Here is a 16,054-nt window from a genome sequence, read left to right as displayed (position 1 = left end):
GTTGTGTTGAGCCCCCAGCAGAACTATGTTATGTTTCTTCTTGTTACTTTAACTCTTCAGTACGTACATACTAGTATTTCTTACATTTCATCTTTTAGTTGGTATAGTACTACCACTCGTTTCTTCACATTATATACGTACAATATATATGGCCAACATCATATAGCCAGCAGTTTAGTTGTCAAAGAATTTCAGGGTGCTTAGTTTTGTCAAAGAATTCCAGGGTGCTTAGTTTTATTTGAGGGGTGGGTTGTGCACTTGTGCTGGACACCATTATTGTGACAAGACTTTTAAATAGTACTATATGCATAATTTGGCGACGAGCATTCTCTATATGTACCACCTTTTTTTTAATTTCAAGTTTTGCTCCATGGCGCAATCCATCGATACTACTACTGTACAAAAGTGGAGTATATACATTTTTTAAAAGGCTAGAGGGCGGGGCAGTCTAGCTCGGTCGGTTTCACGAGAGGCGAGGGACTTTGTGATTTGATGGCTCATTACTGCTGTCAAATCGAATAGTACTGCGCCGCCCGCTGCACGCCCGGCGCCTCCATTAAACCCCTCCGTTAAACCCGCATGCAAACCGAGAATCCTACTCCTGCCACACGTCCGTTCATGAGCGGGCCGGAATTAAACGCAACACCGGCCGAGCTCCTCCCGTCCGCCCTCAGTTTAAACGAGGCCAGACGCCGGCCAAGCTCCTACCGTCCGCCCTCTATTTACACGAGGCCAGACAGACAGCGGGCAAGAATCGCACCCCTCCGCCGCTCCCCCATCTCCTCCTTCACCATTTTCTCCACTCTTCCGATGGCTTCTGATGAGCCGTTCTCCGGCATATTACCCGGCTGGGTGGCCCGCCGAGCCCTCCGGATACGGGCGAGGCCGCTCGGTGCTTCACCAACCTCGCTTGGCCCGACGGAGCCAGTTGCCGCCCCAAGCAGGCGCGTGGTTCAGCAACTCGCCGCTCCAGTTTAGCTCAATGAGGAGTGGCGAGTTGCTCCACGCCGGCACGGCGGCTGGCACGCCGGTACGGGCGCCGTCGCTGCCGCGTCGTACCGCGCCACCAGTGTCTGCGGTGGGCGCGCCTCCCGTGTCTGTGGGCGCGCCTCCCATGCCTGCGGCGGCGCCATGCAGGCAGAGACAGAAGCCGGGTGCGTGGAGAGCGACGAGTCGGTGGCCAGCTTCTCCGTGTCCGCTGCCATCATCGAGGAGAAGTAGAACACGGGAGGCCGCCGCCACTTGGGACGCACGAAGGCCACCGCCGAGGCGACGACCGCGGATTCAGGTGGTTTCTTTGCTGCTTCGTCTCTTCCGAGGACCTTCGTCGACCCCGCAAGTGTCTGACGGACATGAGGAAGACAAAGGGATCCGCGGGCGGCCATTTAGAACTAAAATAAGTCTGGATACCTCCATTTCTACGACAAGTATTTCCGGACGAAGGGAGTATTAAATATACAAGAGAGCCGGATTGGCACCTCTTAGTTCATGTAAATGTAATGAAATCCATCATGTTTATATGAAGATCCAACTTTTTTATACGAAATCCTTCATGCTTATATGAAATCAGTCCGTGTTTGCACGAATTTCATCTGGTTGGTTAGAGTTGTAAAAATGTATGCCGCTGGCGTTTGATGTCGTCCTCCGCTTAAGGAAGCGGGAGGAAATTTGCCGGCTGCCGTTGGAGATGCTCTTTATGCTGGAAATAATAGAGTGACATCCAATCCATTTGAGTTAATTGCCTGTATGATTTCTCTATAAAAAGTTAATTGCATGTACAGTGTACACGTGACTTGCAGGGTGGCTACAGCTTCGTACAGAAAGTTAAAAAGAAACAAGTCCATCCTTAATCTTGTATTCTAAGTACTCTGTGGGTTCCACTGTCAGTACAGTAGCGAAAGAAGTATATATTAAATAAGTAGAGTAATATATAATATAAAAATATAAAGTTAAAAGACAGAATTCGAACTCATGTCATCGCGTTGCGAGCATCCGGCGCTAACCAGCCCAGCACATTTTTGTTGTAGACCATGCTGGAGATATATCTCCATGTCTACTCTTATATATACTCCATTCGTTCCTAAATATTTGTCTTTCTCAGATTTCAAATGGACTACCACATACGGATGTGTATGTAGACATATTTTAGAGTGTAGATTCACTCATTTTGCTCCGTATGTCATTTCAGGAAGGGGTCAGATTTGTCCTTGATTTTTTTATGAGGTATCTAGATGGCACTGCACCGCCAAGAAAAGAGGGTAACATCAAAATTATGGACTACTTTTTTGAGTATGTTGGTAAGGTCCGGTCATAGTCACTTGTTGAAATCTCTAAACATACAAATACTCCCTCCGTCCGGAAATACTTGTCATCAAAATGGATAAAAGGAAATGTATCTAGATGTATTTTAATTTTCGATACATCTCTTTTTATCCATTTTGAAGACAAGTATTTTCAGACGGAGGGAGTAGAAAACAGAGTTGGTGATGATGGTGTGTGTGCCATCCTGCAATATAGGCCGTCGGATTTTATATCTAACGGATAGGAAAGAAACTATGGCAATTTTGCAAAAATATACCCACACGTCTCTCCACGTTTGCAAATAAGGCCTTCCCTCGTTCAACCTTTTCTCTCACAAGATAAACTACTCATACAAATGCATCTTGATGTTCCGTGCAACGCACGAGCAGCTAGCTAATTTCTTTTAAATAGTTGCTGCGATAATTGGGTTGAAGTGATATATTTTATGTTTGCCCCGAATGATTTTAGATTCACTAGTAGTACCAAAGAAAAGGTTGCCTTGTTAATTAACAGAAAAAAGGGTGAAAACTATCACATGAGGCCGGTAAAAACAAGGCCCACTGGGTTCAGCGTCATCGTCACTACAGTTGTGCGCGTGCGAGAAGTCTACATATCGAGGGGGCTACCGAGCGAGGCACCGAGACACAATGTTTGAGAGAGAAACCAATTGACAGATTATGATCATATCGAGTTGTCACCCTTCTGCTGTCATTGTTGGGGGGGGAGGGAGAGAAAGACGTATCGAGAGTGTGCGCGGTAGGCACAGAGGCACAACTAGCGAGTGTGTGTGTGTGTGTGTGTGTGTGTGTGTGTTTGAAAGAGGAGTAGATATATTATTATCAAGATCGATGTGCCACCCTACTCCTTCGGTGCCGGGTAGTGTGTGTGTGTGTGTGTTTGAGAGAGAAGCCAGTCGATAGATTAGTATCAAGATCGAGGTGTCACCCTACTCCTTCGGTGTTGGGAAGTGTGGGTGTGTGTGGGGGGGGCAGTGACACTCACATATCTCTACTCTTATAAAAAACAGAGTTGGTGATGATGGTGTTCCTTCCATCCTGCAATATATGCCATCCGATTTATATCTGACGGACAGGAAGGAAACTATGGCAATTTTGCAAAAAGATACCCACACCCCTCTCCGCATTTGCAAATAAGGCATTCCCTCGTTCATCCTTTTCTCCCACAAGATAAACTTCTCATACAAATGCATATTGATGTTCCGTGCAACGCATGGGCATCTTGCCAGTAGGGAGAAGGAGTTTGTGTGCCACATATCTAGCTATATTAAGGGATAGGTAGATAGCATATGTGTGAGAGACATTATTATACTTTGAGACATTAGTGGCTGTCGGTGGGCGGAATTAAAGGGGTGGGCGTGTTAGACATAGAGAGTGTGTCTGTTTCTGTGTGAGAGACTTGTAGGACGGGGTAGAAAGACGAATTTAACCCTGACGGAGGGAGAGAAATACACGAAGTGCGCATGTGTGATTCCGATGCCCACAGGGAAATGAGATATGTATGCGTGTGAGAGAGATTGCACAATTCATTCACGTATCACTATCTAGCGATCGTGGACGTGCATCGCTTGAACATAAGTCAATATCTACTTCGTATCGTGGCCAAAGGTACAATATCGATTCAACGCTATAAAGATTGGACACTCACATATCACTTTTTTTTCTATTTAAATAAACCTTTCCAGTTGTGCATGCCAAAGTTACAGTGATGTTTCTTCACAACCAATGTAGCTATCATGTATATGCACCATTGTTACTCTTGCATTCAAATTCATTAGTCTTGGATGATTTAAGTTTCTATTTTGAAGTAATATATGTAATATTCATATATGAATTCAACGGGTACGCAATTTATGAAATGGAGGCTATGTAATCATATGAGGTAACACTTTTAAGTAGCTGGCTACAATATCCATTTCTTTTTGTGCGCCTCTACACTAACACGTCAATGCATTCTGTTTAAAGTAAATAACCAATGGGACTAAATTATCTATTTACACGAGAAATACATAGGCTGAGCGTTTGATCCCTTTTTGTGAACGCGCCACTACACCCGTATGATTGGTCGCGCCCGTGTGAACGTCCAAGTTATCGGCGCATCATCCCGAGTTATTGTCTTTTTTTCTGGGGTGGACTTCACACCAGTTATTAACTGCTGACGCATGCCCCATGTACACAGTCTAGCATGACCTTCCCGCTAGCATGGTCCAAAATTAGTTGAAACTGGATACGAACGATCCCGCGGGAGGCAAAATCTCCCGCCTCCTTCTAAACTTTCCGCCACCTTAGTCTTTAGCATGCGAAATCCCCCTTTTGTCCTTGGTGCACGGAGACCAACAGTTACAATACCGCCCTCATCTACATGATAGGTCGGGGCTGCTTTGGTAACTTCCGGTTCCCCCACTACACGGCACCCCCATTTCCTCTCCCCCTCCCGCAAAAACAACTAACTCCACAGCACCAGTGCATCTTACATCACGCCGTCCGTACTTCATCGCCCTTTCTCCCCTCCCCTCTCGAAACCCTAGACTGCTCATCCATCGGCGTACCATAGCCCATTCACTGCCAGCGGCGTCCACCTCGCAGGATCTGCTTCTGCGGCCACATCTACCCCTCCCACCTCCCCTAGAAACAAGTAGACTGCTCATCCACCACTGTACCACAGCCCATTCAGTGACGGCCTTGTCCACGGCGCCGGATCTGCTTCGCCGGTACTCTCGTCAACCGCCGCGCATCTGCAGCGGCTCATTCGTACTCCCCACCGGAGACGCTTCGTCCACACCCCCCGGAGCCGCCCCACCGACGCCCCCGTCGACGGCCTCTGATCCTCTTCGCCGACACCTTTCTCAACCCTACCAGAGCCGCTTCGCCGACACCTTCCTCAACCCTACGGTAACCGCTTCGCCGACACCATCGTCAACCCTACCGGAGTAGCTTTGCCTATACCATTCTTAACCCTACCGGGGCCGCTTTGCCAACTCACAAGTCCAAGGCCTCAGATCCGCTTCCTCGCACCCTCATCCAACCTACCGGAGCAGCTTTTGACGCCCCATCCACGGCCGCAGATCCGCATCGTCGACACCACCCTTAACCCAACCACCGGAGCAGCTTCTGACTCCCCGTCCACAGCCGCAGATCCGCATCGTCGACACCATCCTTAACCCAACCACCGGAGTAGCTTCTGACGCCCCGTCCACGGCCGTAGATCCGCATCGTCGACACCATCCTTAACCCAACCACCGGAGCAGCTTCTGACGCCCCGTCCACGGCCGCAGATCCGCGTCATCGACACCATCCTTAACCCAACCACCGGAGCAGCTTCACCTACGCCCTTGTCCACGGCCACAGGTCCGCTGCGCCCACACCGTAGTCCACCCTACCGGAGCCGCTCCACAAACACCCTACTCGATGGTTCTAGATCTCCTTACCGGACCCCGACAGCCAGCACAGGGTCATCACCCTCGACGTTTCTATCCTGATTCCCACCGTCTGGAGAGATGCCAAGCACCCGCCACGGCCTAGGTACTTGTCACCTTTAATCCCGTCCAGCATCACCTGTCTGATGTACTTCAAATATACTAACCGGTCGCTGTTACCTGTTATGCAGCTGGCAAAAACTACAAGGACGATGTTTCTTCTAGATCTAACAGCTTGGCCAACCAAGATCCTGGACTGAGGCATTGCTATGATCTTGTAAGCGCGTCTCTCTCTCTTGTATTGTTCTGTGCCTGCCAGCGTGCTTTGCTAGGATTTTCGACCAGTAATCCCTTTGTGCAGACAATGATTTCTACTACTGGCTGCTAAATTAGATATGTAGATGTCATACATGATACTACCTCGTACCTCCGTTCCTAAATATAAGTCTTTCTAGAGATTCCACTATAGGCTACATACGGAGAAAAATGAGTGAATCTACACCCGAAAATGCATCTATATACATCTGTATGTGGCCCATACTAGAATCTCTACAAAGACATATATTTAGGAACAGGGGCAGTACATTACACAAAATCGTAGGTGCATGTAGGAATTCCAGTGCACTACATTAGGCTCCCTTAGAGTGCCTGCTAGTCCAGCATACAGAGTCATGGCTAGTTTATGGTACGCACACAATCGTTAATTGGTGGTTTAAATATGCGCAAGGGATATGCAATGTAGTATCATGTAGAGATGTCTGAAATTAGCCGTGTCAACTTGCAAATAGGGTTACACAATGAAAAAGTACAAGATGTATGTGGCAATTTCACTACAACAAAAAATCCATGTAGAGACACTCAATGTAGGTGCTAAAGGCGCATTAAATCATCTCTAGCAGATTTTAGAGTCGCTCACTAAAGCGTCCCATGAGCGTCTCCTCACGCACCGTCTCAAAGACAGTTGAGGCGCATAGGAAGCGCGTCTACATGGAAATGAGGCATTTTGAGAGCGTCCTTACAAAGCGTGTCTACATGGTATGAGACGTTTAGAGAGCATCCTTATGCCCTAGGGACGCATTGAAAAATTCATACTAGATGCAACTGCATATATGATATATCCTATTTATATTGTATAAAAAATTATTGTTCAATTGCGCTTAATGAAATTACTTGCTAATACCAAATAATTTGACTCTCATCTACATATTAGAATATATTAAAAAATTGTATGTCATCGCACAAAATACTAATGTTGTATTACAGCATAACTGAGAGAGGGAGCCAGTAGTAGTTTACAAAGTCAATTGTACACATCGTCTATAAAAGAATTACATGTCTCACAAAATAGTTGATACATATATGACTTCTACTATCTACATGCTGATAGTGGAACAATAGATCCTTGTTTTCTCTGCCTCTCTAGTTTATCCTTGTGGTTGCCGCCTTTAAAATTCGTACATAGAAGTTTTTTCTGCAAAGAAAGGCAAATGAGATATAAATAAATTCATTGGAACTTCTACTAGTAAGTTTTACTTCGCTGAATAGACAACCATAAGAATAGAGAAGAGCGATATTTACATACCACATCGAGGTAAACATGCACTGCAGAAGTTCAATCTAGTTTGGTAGATGTCATGTAACCATATGAAGTGTAGAGACATACTGTAAAAAGAGAGATAAATCTTGATGTAATTGATGGATTCGCTAAGGTGAGAATACATGAAGTATATTTGTAAGAAAAAATAACAACAATTTACAAAGAAGTATACGTACAGAAATAACAACAGTTTAACATACAGGGACTGAGTTCTCATGGTTATTGACACCAATTATATCTAAGCCTTAATACTAGTTCTACATAGGATGATAGTTTACCATTAAAAGACTGAATTCTCATGGTAGTTCACCTTAATAATCTTCAGTCTAATACAAAATCTACATAAGTGAGCATCACACCATTTAGCTGCTCCAGACATAGTGCAAGGCACGTGACCCAAATGTTTCACATAAGCACATATGATTAAATCTTACCAAACATGATACTATATCCATCCAGGGAGCGCTCTTTATCAGATAACATGAGAAAAGTTTCTGCAGATGAGAAACTACATGTATGATAGTAGAAGGCATGCTTATTCCAGAAAATATTAGAACATGGGCGCAAAATTCTCATTTTCATTTATGGTGGGAATGAGGTGCTCTGATAGTTGATACACGAGTTTTAATTATTAACCGCATGAAAAAGAAAGGTTCGTAAAGAACACTGACCATCTTGTATTATCAGGGTATTCTCAGAGGTTGTTTGTCAAACACCTGCATAAGTGAGTGTCCGTAATCTGGGAGAAAACAATGAAGAAAGCTATGTGTAAGATCGACATAAAATTGAACCAGTGGTATAATTAGTAAAAGAAGAGTTCGGAAAAAGACAAAGTAGTGTTGTCCTAATCTTAATATAGATAATCTATAGTACGTGCAGTGTCAGATTCTCCTCCACAATTAATTACGCATGAAGGGAGAGGCTCCAATTTTTTTACTTTGAATGAATTGATAGAACAGCTGATAAGAAAAAGTTGATCGACTCACCTACGATGAACAGGCCAAGATGTTGCTAAAGATCCAGTGACCAGGCCTTGTGCGCTCGATCGCAGGATCCCTCATGGCCTCCAAATCACGATGTTCCTGAGGCTGGGTCGCCGCCTGCAAGACGGGCGTACTGGGGCTGGGCCGCCACCAGGAGGACGGCGTCCCCGGGGCTGCTGCTGGCGGCCGGCGAGCGCATGGCGGTGGACCAACGATGGCGAGTCCAGTGTAGGAAGGAGAGGAGCTTGGCAGAGGAGGCGGCATGGCATGGCGGCGCTACGTTTAGAGGTGAGAGATCGATCTCTTTTTTCACGGTAGTTATCTTCTTAGCCCATATCGCACGATGTATGGCCGATGGTGGGTTATTTTTAGTGGGCGATGGTGGTTGAACAAAATATACGGAACCACCCAGATTTTTTTAATCGGAATATCAAGGGATGATGTGTTGTGCATCTCAAAAAACGTCCATATGCACCAAGTGGATTTTAGTAATGAGACGTACACAAAAGCGTCGAATTGAAAACATCTCTACATGGCTATTTTGTTGTAGTGTTTCATGGAACATCGCAAAAAAAGGAGAGGCAGCGGTGAGCCTATACAGTGTGCTATGGTACGTCACTCCTCCATTGCAATCATCGTGACATGTTATTTGTATGCCAGTTCTATTAGCCAAGTTTCTTAGGGACAGTTATTACGAGTTATCCTAAGAAAATAAACACCTGTGAATATAAGCTCCATGTAATAAGCCAACCAGTTCTTTCCATTGCGTTTTCAGCTTATCTTTGGTATGATCAGTGGAAAGTCTAGATTGCATTATATTTTTTTCATTTTGCTGCCCATATGGAAATTAATTTGACTTGCAAACATCACAAATTGAACCCAGTGCAGTAATTAATATGATGGGAAAACAGACCATCACTATTTGCTCAAAATGCAAATACAAAGATACCATCTACTTGGCACAATCTACTTTGGTCAATGTTTTCCATAGAGACCCCATTGCCTAATTTAAACGAAGAACGCATGACCCACATTTAAATGAAGAACAATTATTTATTGAAATTCGATGGTCCAAGTGGCTGGTTATTATCGTATAGCAGCAGCACCTGAAAGCATCATATAGCAGCAGCAGCTCATAGCAACTCATCATACAGCAGCAGCAGTCTGTAATTCATCATATACCAGCAGCAGCTCATAGCAATTCATCATATAGCAGCAGGAGGAGCAGCTCATAGCAATTCATCATATAGCAGCAGCAGGAGCAGCTCATAGCAATTCATCATATAGCAGTAGGAGCAGCTTGTAGCAACTCATCATATAGCAGCAGCAGCTCATAGCAATTCATCATATAGCAGCAGCTCATAGCAACTCATCATACAGCAGCAGCAGCAGCAGCTCATAGCAATTCATCATATAGCAGCAGCAGGAGCAGCTCATAGCAATGCATCATATAGCAGCAGCAGAAGCAGCTCATAGCAATTCATCGTATAGTGGATCAGAATGAAAATTTGGCAAAAAATCAGAGGAGATCCTCACCTTGTTGGATGAGCTCATCCTTCAACAACACCTCAAGGCCATGGCCTGGGAGGAGGGGAGGGGGAATAAGGTGCCTTCTGCCGCAGTGTGGCATCAGCCGTAGTTGTGCAGCGCCCGCCGGAGTAGTGCGTTGGACGAACCACAGTGGAGCAGCTGCTGGAGACCATGAGAATGAGGGGCGGCGCCAGAGGGAGGAGTAGCCAGGGAGATTTGCCCCTACCCGCCGGCCATGTAGCCTAGCTGGACATAGCATCGTCGAGGACCAGGCCAGATGGGAACAGTGGTGACGGCTCGCTGGAGGAACCCTAGTGCTGCAGGCAGGGGATCGAGGTAGAGGGAAAGGGGAGAGGAGATGCAAGAGGGCAGGGCAATGAATGCTTGCGTGTTTGTTTTTACTTGAGGGTCAGGTGTGACACGGGCGTCAGCAGTTGCATTTTGAGTGTAATATAGGCAGACAACAGAGTCATTTCACTATTCCCCTTCCCTTCAATTTTTAGTGAGGTTCTACCCGAAACACCCCCCTCCAAAGCGAAATTAGTTAAGCCCAAACCCATAACTCAAAAATGACTTCTTTACATCTTTTATGGCTTATTTTGACAATATTCCCTAAAAAGGCGGAATCGAACTAGCCCTTAACCTGCAATTCAATTGTGCGTGGAATGATGAATCACTCCTGCCTGCTATCTGTACATTTAGGCATCATCATACATGGCATAACCTAATACATGTGCATTCCATTGTAGAATCTGGAATATGCAATGTTTATGTTAGTTCATACGTTGCACATGATGTTTAAATGCCCCTTAAATCTGGTCAGTCAAGTGATGGTCTTTAAGCCTCCTTCCTTGCTTCTTTTCTTGATATGTAAGATTTGCTCACACATCTGTTCAATTGCTTGTTTGCATCAGCCAGCCATACTAGGACTGTTTGCTTTGATTACTTGTTGTTCTTGACCTAACACTCTAACAGAGCTTGTCAACGATTTTAACACTAAGGTCTGCTGTAGTGGGGCCTTGTCTAACTCATAGGTGACATAAAGGTTTGGCTGTACACTACAGTAGGCTCTCCAAGAGTACCTGGAGATCTAGTTCGAAGGTATGCCTAGTTTTTACATAGTGCACACATAGTAAATGCTCATTTCATTGTGTGCAAGTGCAAGAGATGCGGTATGTTTCATTATGTGGTGTTGTTTTGTTATAATCTCATCCTTTTGTGTTCACAGACTGCAAAGTATGCATATTTATCTTCCAAGGAGACGAGTAACTAGTTTGTGTCACCTTGCAGAGGGGGTGCAATGAAGATAAGATTGAGGATTTCCAAGTACAAGATGTTAGGAAGGAGCCTTGCAAGAGAAGTAGGAGCTGCGCTGAGCCTCTTCAACCTGCTAAGGTAAGTCACTGTATGCAACTCAACAGTTCAATTCCTTGTTTGTTTCAGGCATAGTTAATTTTCTCTTTTCAATTGCTTTATTTGTCCTCAGTTAATGCGATGCCCAAATAATCATGCCTGATGTTCGGTACTTGTATCACTATTAGTTGACATAATTAAAGGCCTTACCATTTAATTACTCTGCCGAAGTGTGCCTGAAGCTTTGAAGTCTATTAACCAACTATTATTGCATGAGGCTCACAATCTAGTTTATACTACGCTAATGATTGCATAGTTTTGCCTGCTGTAGTATGTTTGTATGAAACCCTCTGCTGTTCATTATGCTCCCTAAGACTTTAATTGAGGCACAGAATGGCCAACTGCTAGCTTACTTATACGCAACGTGCTGTCTAAATTTGTAACTTGTCTGTGTTTTCGATTCGGCCCCAACATCATGCTCCTCTGGTGAGCTAAGAGGGATTTCTGTATGCAGGCTGCACAGACTATCTTTTTTATAATTTTTAAAATATCACCTGCTTATGCTTCATGACGTGTAACATTTTTTTTTTAAGTGACGTGTAACATTATTGTTAGTCCTGTTTTGCCATGTAGTACAAAATAGTGTCTTGTTCGCTTCACTGTTGTAACTATATTTTTGCCCTAGTCATGTGTACTTACAGAAACATTTCAGCATGAAGTAACATCAACACAAAGATCTACGAGCAGTGCGGCATGGCCGTTACCGAATGATTATGGATTGGAATTGGAATGTGCTGATGTTATCGAGCATCAACTAGAGGTGGCAAGACAACGTGTACATGATTGTCAACGTATAATCAACAAGTTGAGACTGGACATGCAGGTATTAGATGCAGGAGTCAAAAAAATGAAACAAGACACTGAGGTAACCATGAAGGAATTGGAGATTTTGCAGACTGAAATTTGTGCTATCTGAATCCGGCCAATCCTATTTTCTGAAGAGATTATAGTTCAAATGGAGTTAAGTTGATGCGCGTCCATGATGTATGAGCTATATTTGCCCAGTGTATGTAATTTGCTGTTTGTGTATGCTTTATTATCACCTGTGCCGAACCATAATGCCCAGTGGGTATAATCGGCTGTAATTTCTTTATTGTATAGTGTAGGATTATTCTACCTTTCTATGCCTTGATCTCTTTGTTGTATAGTATTGAGTAGGACAATTCTTTGAATATGCTATATCGTTCAAACGGGGGCCAACTCGCCCGACCATGGCCCTTCACGGGCCGTCGGATCCATGGGCCTTCTACGTCTCGTAGGATCCATGGGCCTTCTACGTCTCGTAGGATCCATGGGCCTTCTACGTCTCGTAGGATCCATGGGCCTTCTACGTCTCGTAGGATCCATGGGCCTTCTACGTCTCGTAGGATCCATGGGCCTTGTACGTCTCATAGGATCCATGGGCCTTCTACGTCTCGTAGGATCCATGGGCCGCCGACTCATTTATGGGTCTTGTACGGGCCTTTAATGGGCCGTAGACGGGCCTTTAATGGAAATCGTACGTTTTATGGGCTGACCATAACGGGCCGTTAATAGGCCGTATTTGGTGATGCTATGAAAATGGCCCAACAGACTAACGGTCCACAAACGGGCCGACTGTAACGACGGGCTGAATTTGGCCCACAAGCAGAAAATGACAGTAACACGCCGTAAGTAACCAAATGCTGCAAATGAGCCCAAGAATAAATGGGCCCTCAGAAGGCCGAAAGTTAACTTGGGCTGGAAACGGCCCAACGGAATAACAGGCCGTTAATGGGTATAAAGTGATACACTGTTCATTACGGGCCAGTTTCACCACAGGCCGTTAATGGGTGTAAAGTAATACACTGTTCATTACGGGCCAGTTTCAGCACGGGCCGCTAATGGGCCAAGAGTTACAAAGGGCCTCATATGGGCGAAAGACGTCATGGGCTATACATGGGCCAGAAGTGAAAACGGGCTGGAATCATATTGGATGGCCCAGATGACGCTACTGGGCCTAATTCGGATAGGGCGTAACGGGCCTTGGGTTAGCGGGGTGTAAATGGGCTATATGTGAACAGGCCGTTAACAGGCTTTCCATGGGCCGGCCCGCCAGCTTTTGACCAAGTCAAACGGGCCGGCCTTTTCACAAGAATGGGCCACTGTTGGGCCGTGCCACGTGTCGACGTATCATAGGCGCCTTCTGTCCAGTGAGTGGATGACATCTGTCCCAACGATGAGCCGACACGTGTTTCCTCTAGCCAATGATGATTTTACACGTGGAAAATCCCCATTGGTCGGGGCTGTTAACGGGTTATCGGATCCAAAACCTGACCCGATAGCTTAACGGCGTTCCGTTACGGTGGATGCCACGTGTCGGTCACCCTTGATGAAAGCACTTCCGTGACGCGCGATTTATCGTCATGGAAGTGGACACTTCCATGATGATAATTTTGGTAATGTCATGGAACACTTCTACGACAACACAGGTATGACTATCTTGATTCTGTCATAAATTTGTCATGGATGTACATGCATGACAAAAAACGCGACCTACTGTGACAAACACGTATCATCACGGAAGTGTATTTTTTTGTAGTGAACATTGCGTTTCCTTCGAAATGGATGGAGAACTATGATATTTCTTTCCCTCATCTGTTATCCCCTCCGCCAAATCCTGAACACATGGCAAGAAACAGAATTAGGTGTCCAGAGCAGCATATGCATTTTTTTTAATTTCTAAACAAAATATTTATATGACTCATCAGGGCTCATCTGGTATACCAAAACCAGACCCGTGCCTCTTCACCGAGTATAAGCGGTACACCAGAGGCACTGTTCACATCACGAATGTGACCATGCTACACACAATTCTGCACAAAGAGGCACAGATGTGCTTCTGTTTACACCATACAACCGGAGAGGCACAACAACATCCTATATAAAATAACAACTGCACATACAGCCATACAAGACGGACAGCCGTCCTCCTGTTTTCCACTTTACCCTGTTCTCCCATAAAACTGTTTGTGTGTTGAATTGAAAAAGCAAAGTTCCGACGTCACCTTTGTTTTAACTGTTTGTGTGTCGAATTGAAAAAGCAAAGTTCCGACGTCACCTTTGTTTTCCCATGCCTCTCTTGTCCAGCAAATCTTGGCGACAACCTCCGTGCATTGGTGATTTCGCTGACGATTTTGAATGCCATCGGATATCCTTTGGAAGGACCCCTCATGTTGAACGCCACAGGTGATCCTTTCAAAGGACCTTGCCTTATGTTTTCATCGATTTGTGGATTACCCTGATACTTGCTTCCTTCCTCGTACACCTGCGTGTGGAAGATACTGCAATTTAAATATACCAGACGAAAACAAAGAAAAAATTGCTCACAAAAAAATATACATTTGCTTTAAATGTTGTTGCACGTTCGTACATGCTGTCACCTGTATTGCTTTCTGATGCTGCTGTATGGTAGAGCTTATTGCTCCTATGTTTGATTTTGTCGCTGGGCTCTTCTTGCTTGTGCAAACCGTACCGAATCCTTGAACACCAATGCTTTTGTTGCCAATGATCCTTCTGCTTGCATCAAAGGAAATTCTGTTACCCTGCACCTCTTCATTATGACCGCCTACAAACGCTGGGCCGTCACAACGCCCGCTCTGCGCCTTTGTGGGCATCTATGTCTTCAAACCAAAAAATAATTAGAGGCACGTGCGACTAAAACTACCACGTACGTTAAAACGAGTGTTTGAAGTTTTCGTTGTTACCTGCACAATCTGCTTAGTGGAGTCTGTGCTGCTTAGAATGCTCCTCTTGGCAGGTGTTTGTTGCACACCATGCTCCTGGTTGGGGCGTTTGCCAAGAACTTGTATCTCACTCTTGACTGCAATTATTCCAGCCTTCATGGCATGTGTGTGTTTGACAGCATCTCCATCCTTGATCTTCTTCTCATTTTGTAGTAATTTTTTTCTTCCACCTCTCGATACTCAACTGCAGAGTAGATGCATAGGATAAACAGATATTACAGCATTCATCCAGGATATATAAATCATTTTTGTTGTTGTTAATGATCTACTATTTGGTGTTCTTAGTGGTGACACCTTGACAACAAACGTCCCAGAAATAAAAGACCAAACACTAATGTTCAACTGCCTTACTATTACCTGCCTCCCATAATGATTGTCGATGTCGTTCAAAGACCGACCGCCCCTGTTGTCCTGACCAGATGACGCACTCCTGAACATCTACCCTGAAAAAGAGACGTAATAAATATAAAGGTTATAAACCTGCAGTATCAGTGTTGAAACTTTTCGAAGTCGATATCAACAGAGATATATTTTTAGTTCTATATAATTAACATATATAAATATATACATACATTAATTTTTAATTAAACTACAACCTCAACCAAAGTGAGATCCTCTGATGCTAATTTGCTTGTGCAACACTTAACACAAAGATAACCATGAAACCTAACAAAAGTAACAACCTCGTATTACAAGGACGAGAGGATACAAAACAAAAAACAAACGCAAATCAAAGCTACAGTGTAAAACTAAACAGTTTTATTCTATGAATCCCGACCACAACAAATTCATCAACGAATTGAATATCGTGTATCAGGAATCGCCACGCAAAAGGTGCGTTGATAAATTTTTTACTAACCTTTGATTGCCGAATCTTATGCGCTGATTGTTCGGAAGTCACACCTTTCTAAATTGTGGGGGGGTCTGCTTCCCTGCAGTTTGTCAGTGATCCCCTTCAATGATTTTGAATCTCAGAGAGAGAGAGAAAAGAGAAAGAGAGAGGGAGAGAGAGAGAAAGAAAGAGAGAGGCTAC

At 44.6% G+C, this 16,054-nt stretch overlaps 1 pseudogene; it reads right to left on the bottom strand.

Moving 5' to 3' along the window:
- Positions 1-15,732, bottom strand: part of LOC141041974 (uncharacterized) — a 37,623-nt pseudogene extending 21,891 nt beyond the window's left edge.
- Between the last annotated feature and the right edge of the window lie 322 nt (positions 15,733-16,054).

This window comes from Aegilops tauschii, chromosome 2 (assembly GCF_002575655.3).
Source record: "Aegilops tauschii subsp. strangulata cultivar AL8/78 chromosome 2, Aet v6.0, whole genome shotgun sequence".
NCBI lineage: Eukaryota > Viridiplantae > Streptophyta > Magnoliopsida > Poales > Poaceae > Aegilops > Aegilops tauschii.
The sequence above is the reverse complement of the archived record's forward strand: the minus strand, read 5'-3'. Positions and strand labels throughout refer to the sequence as shown.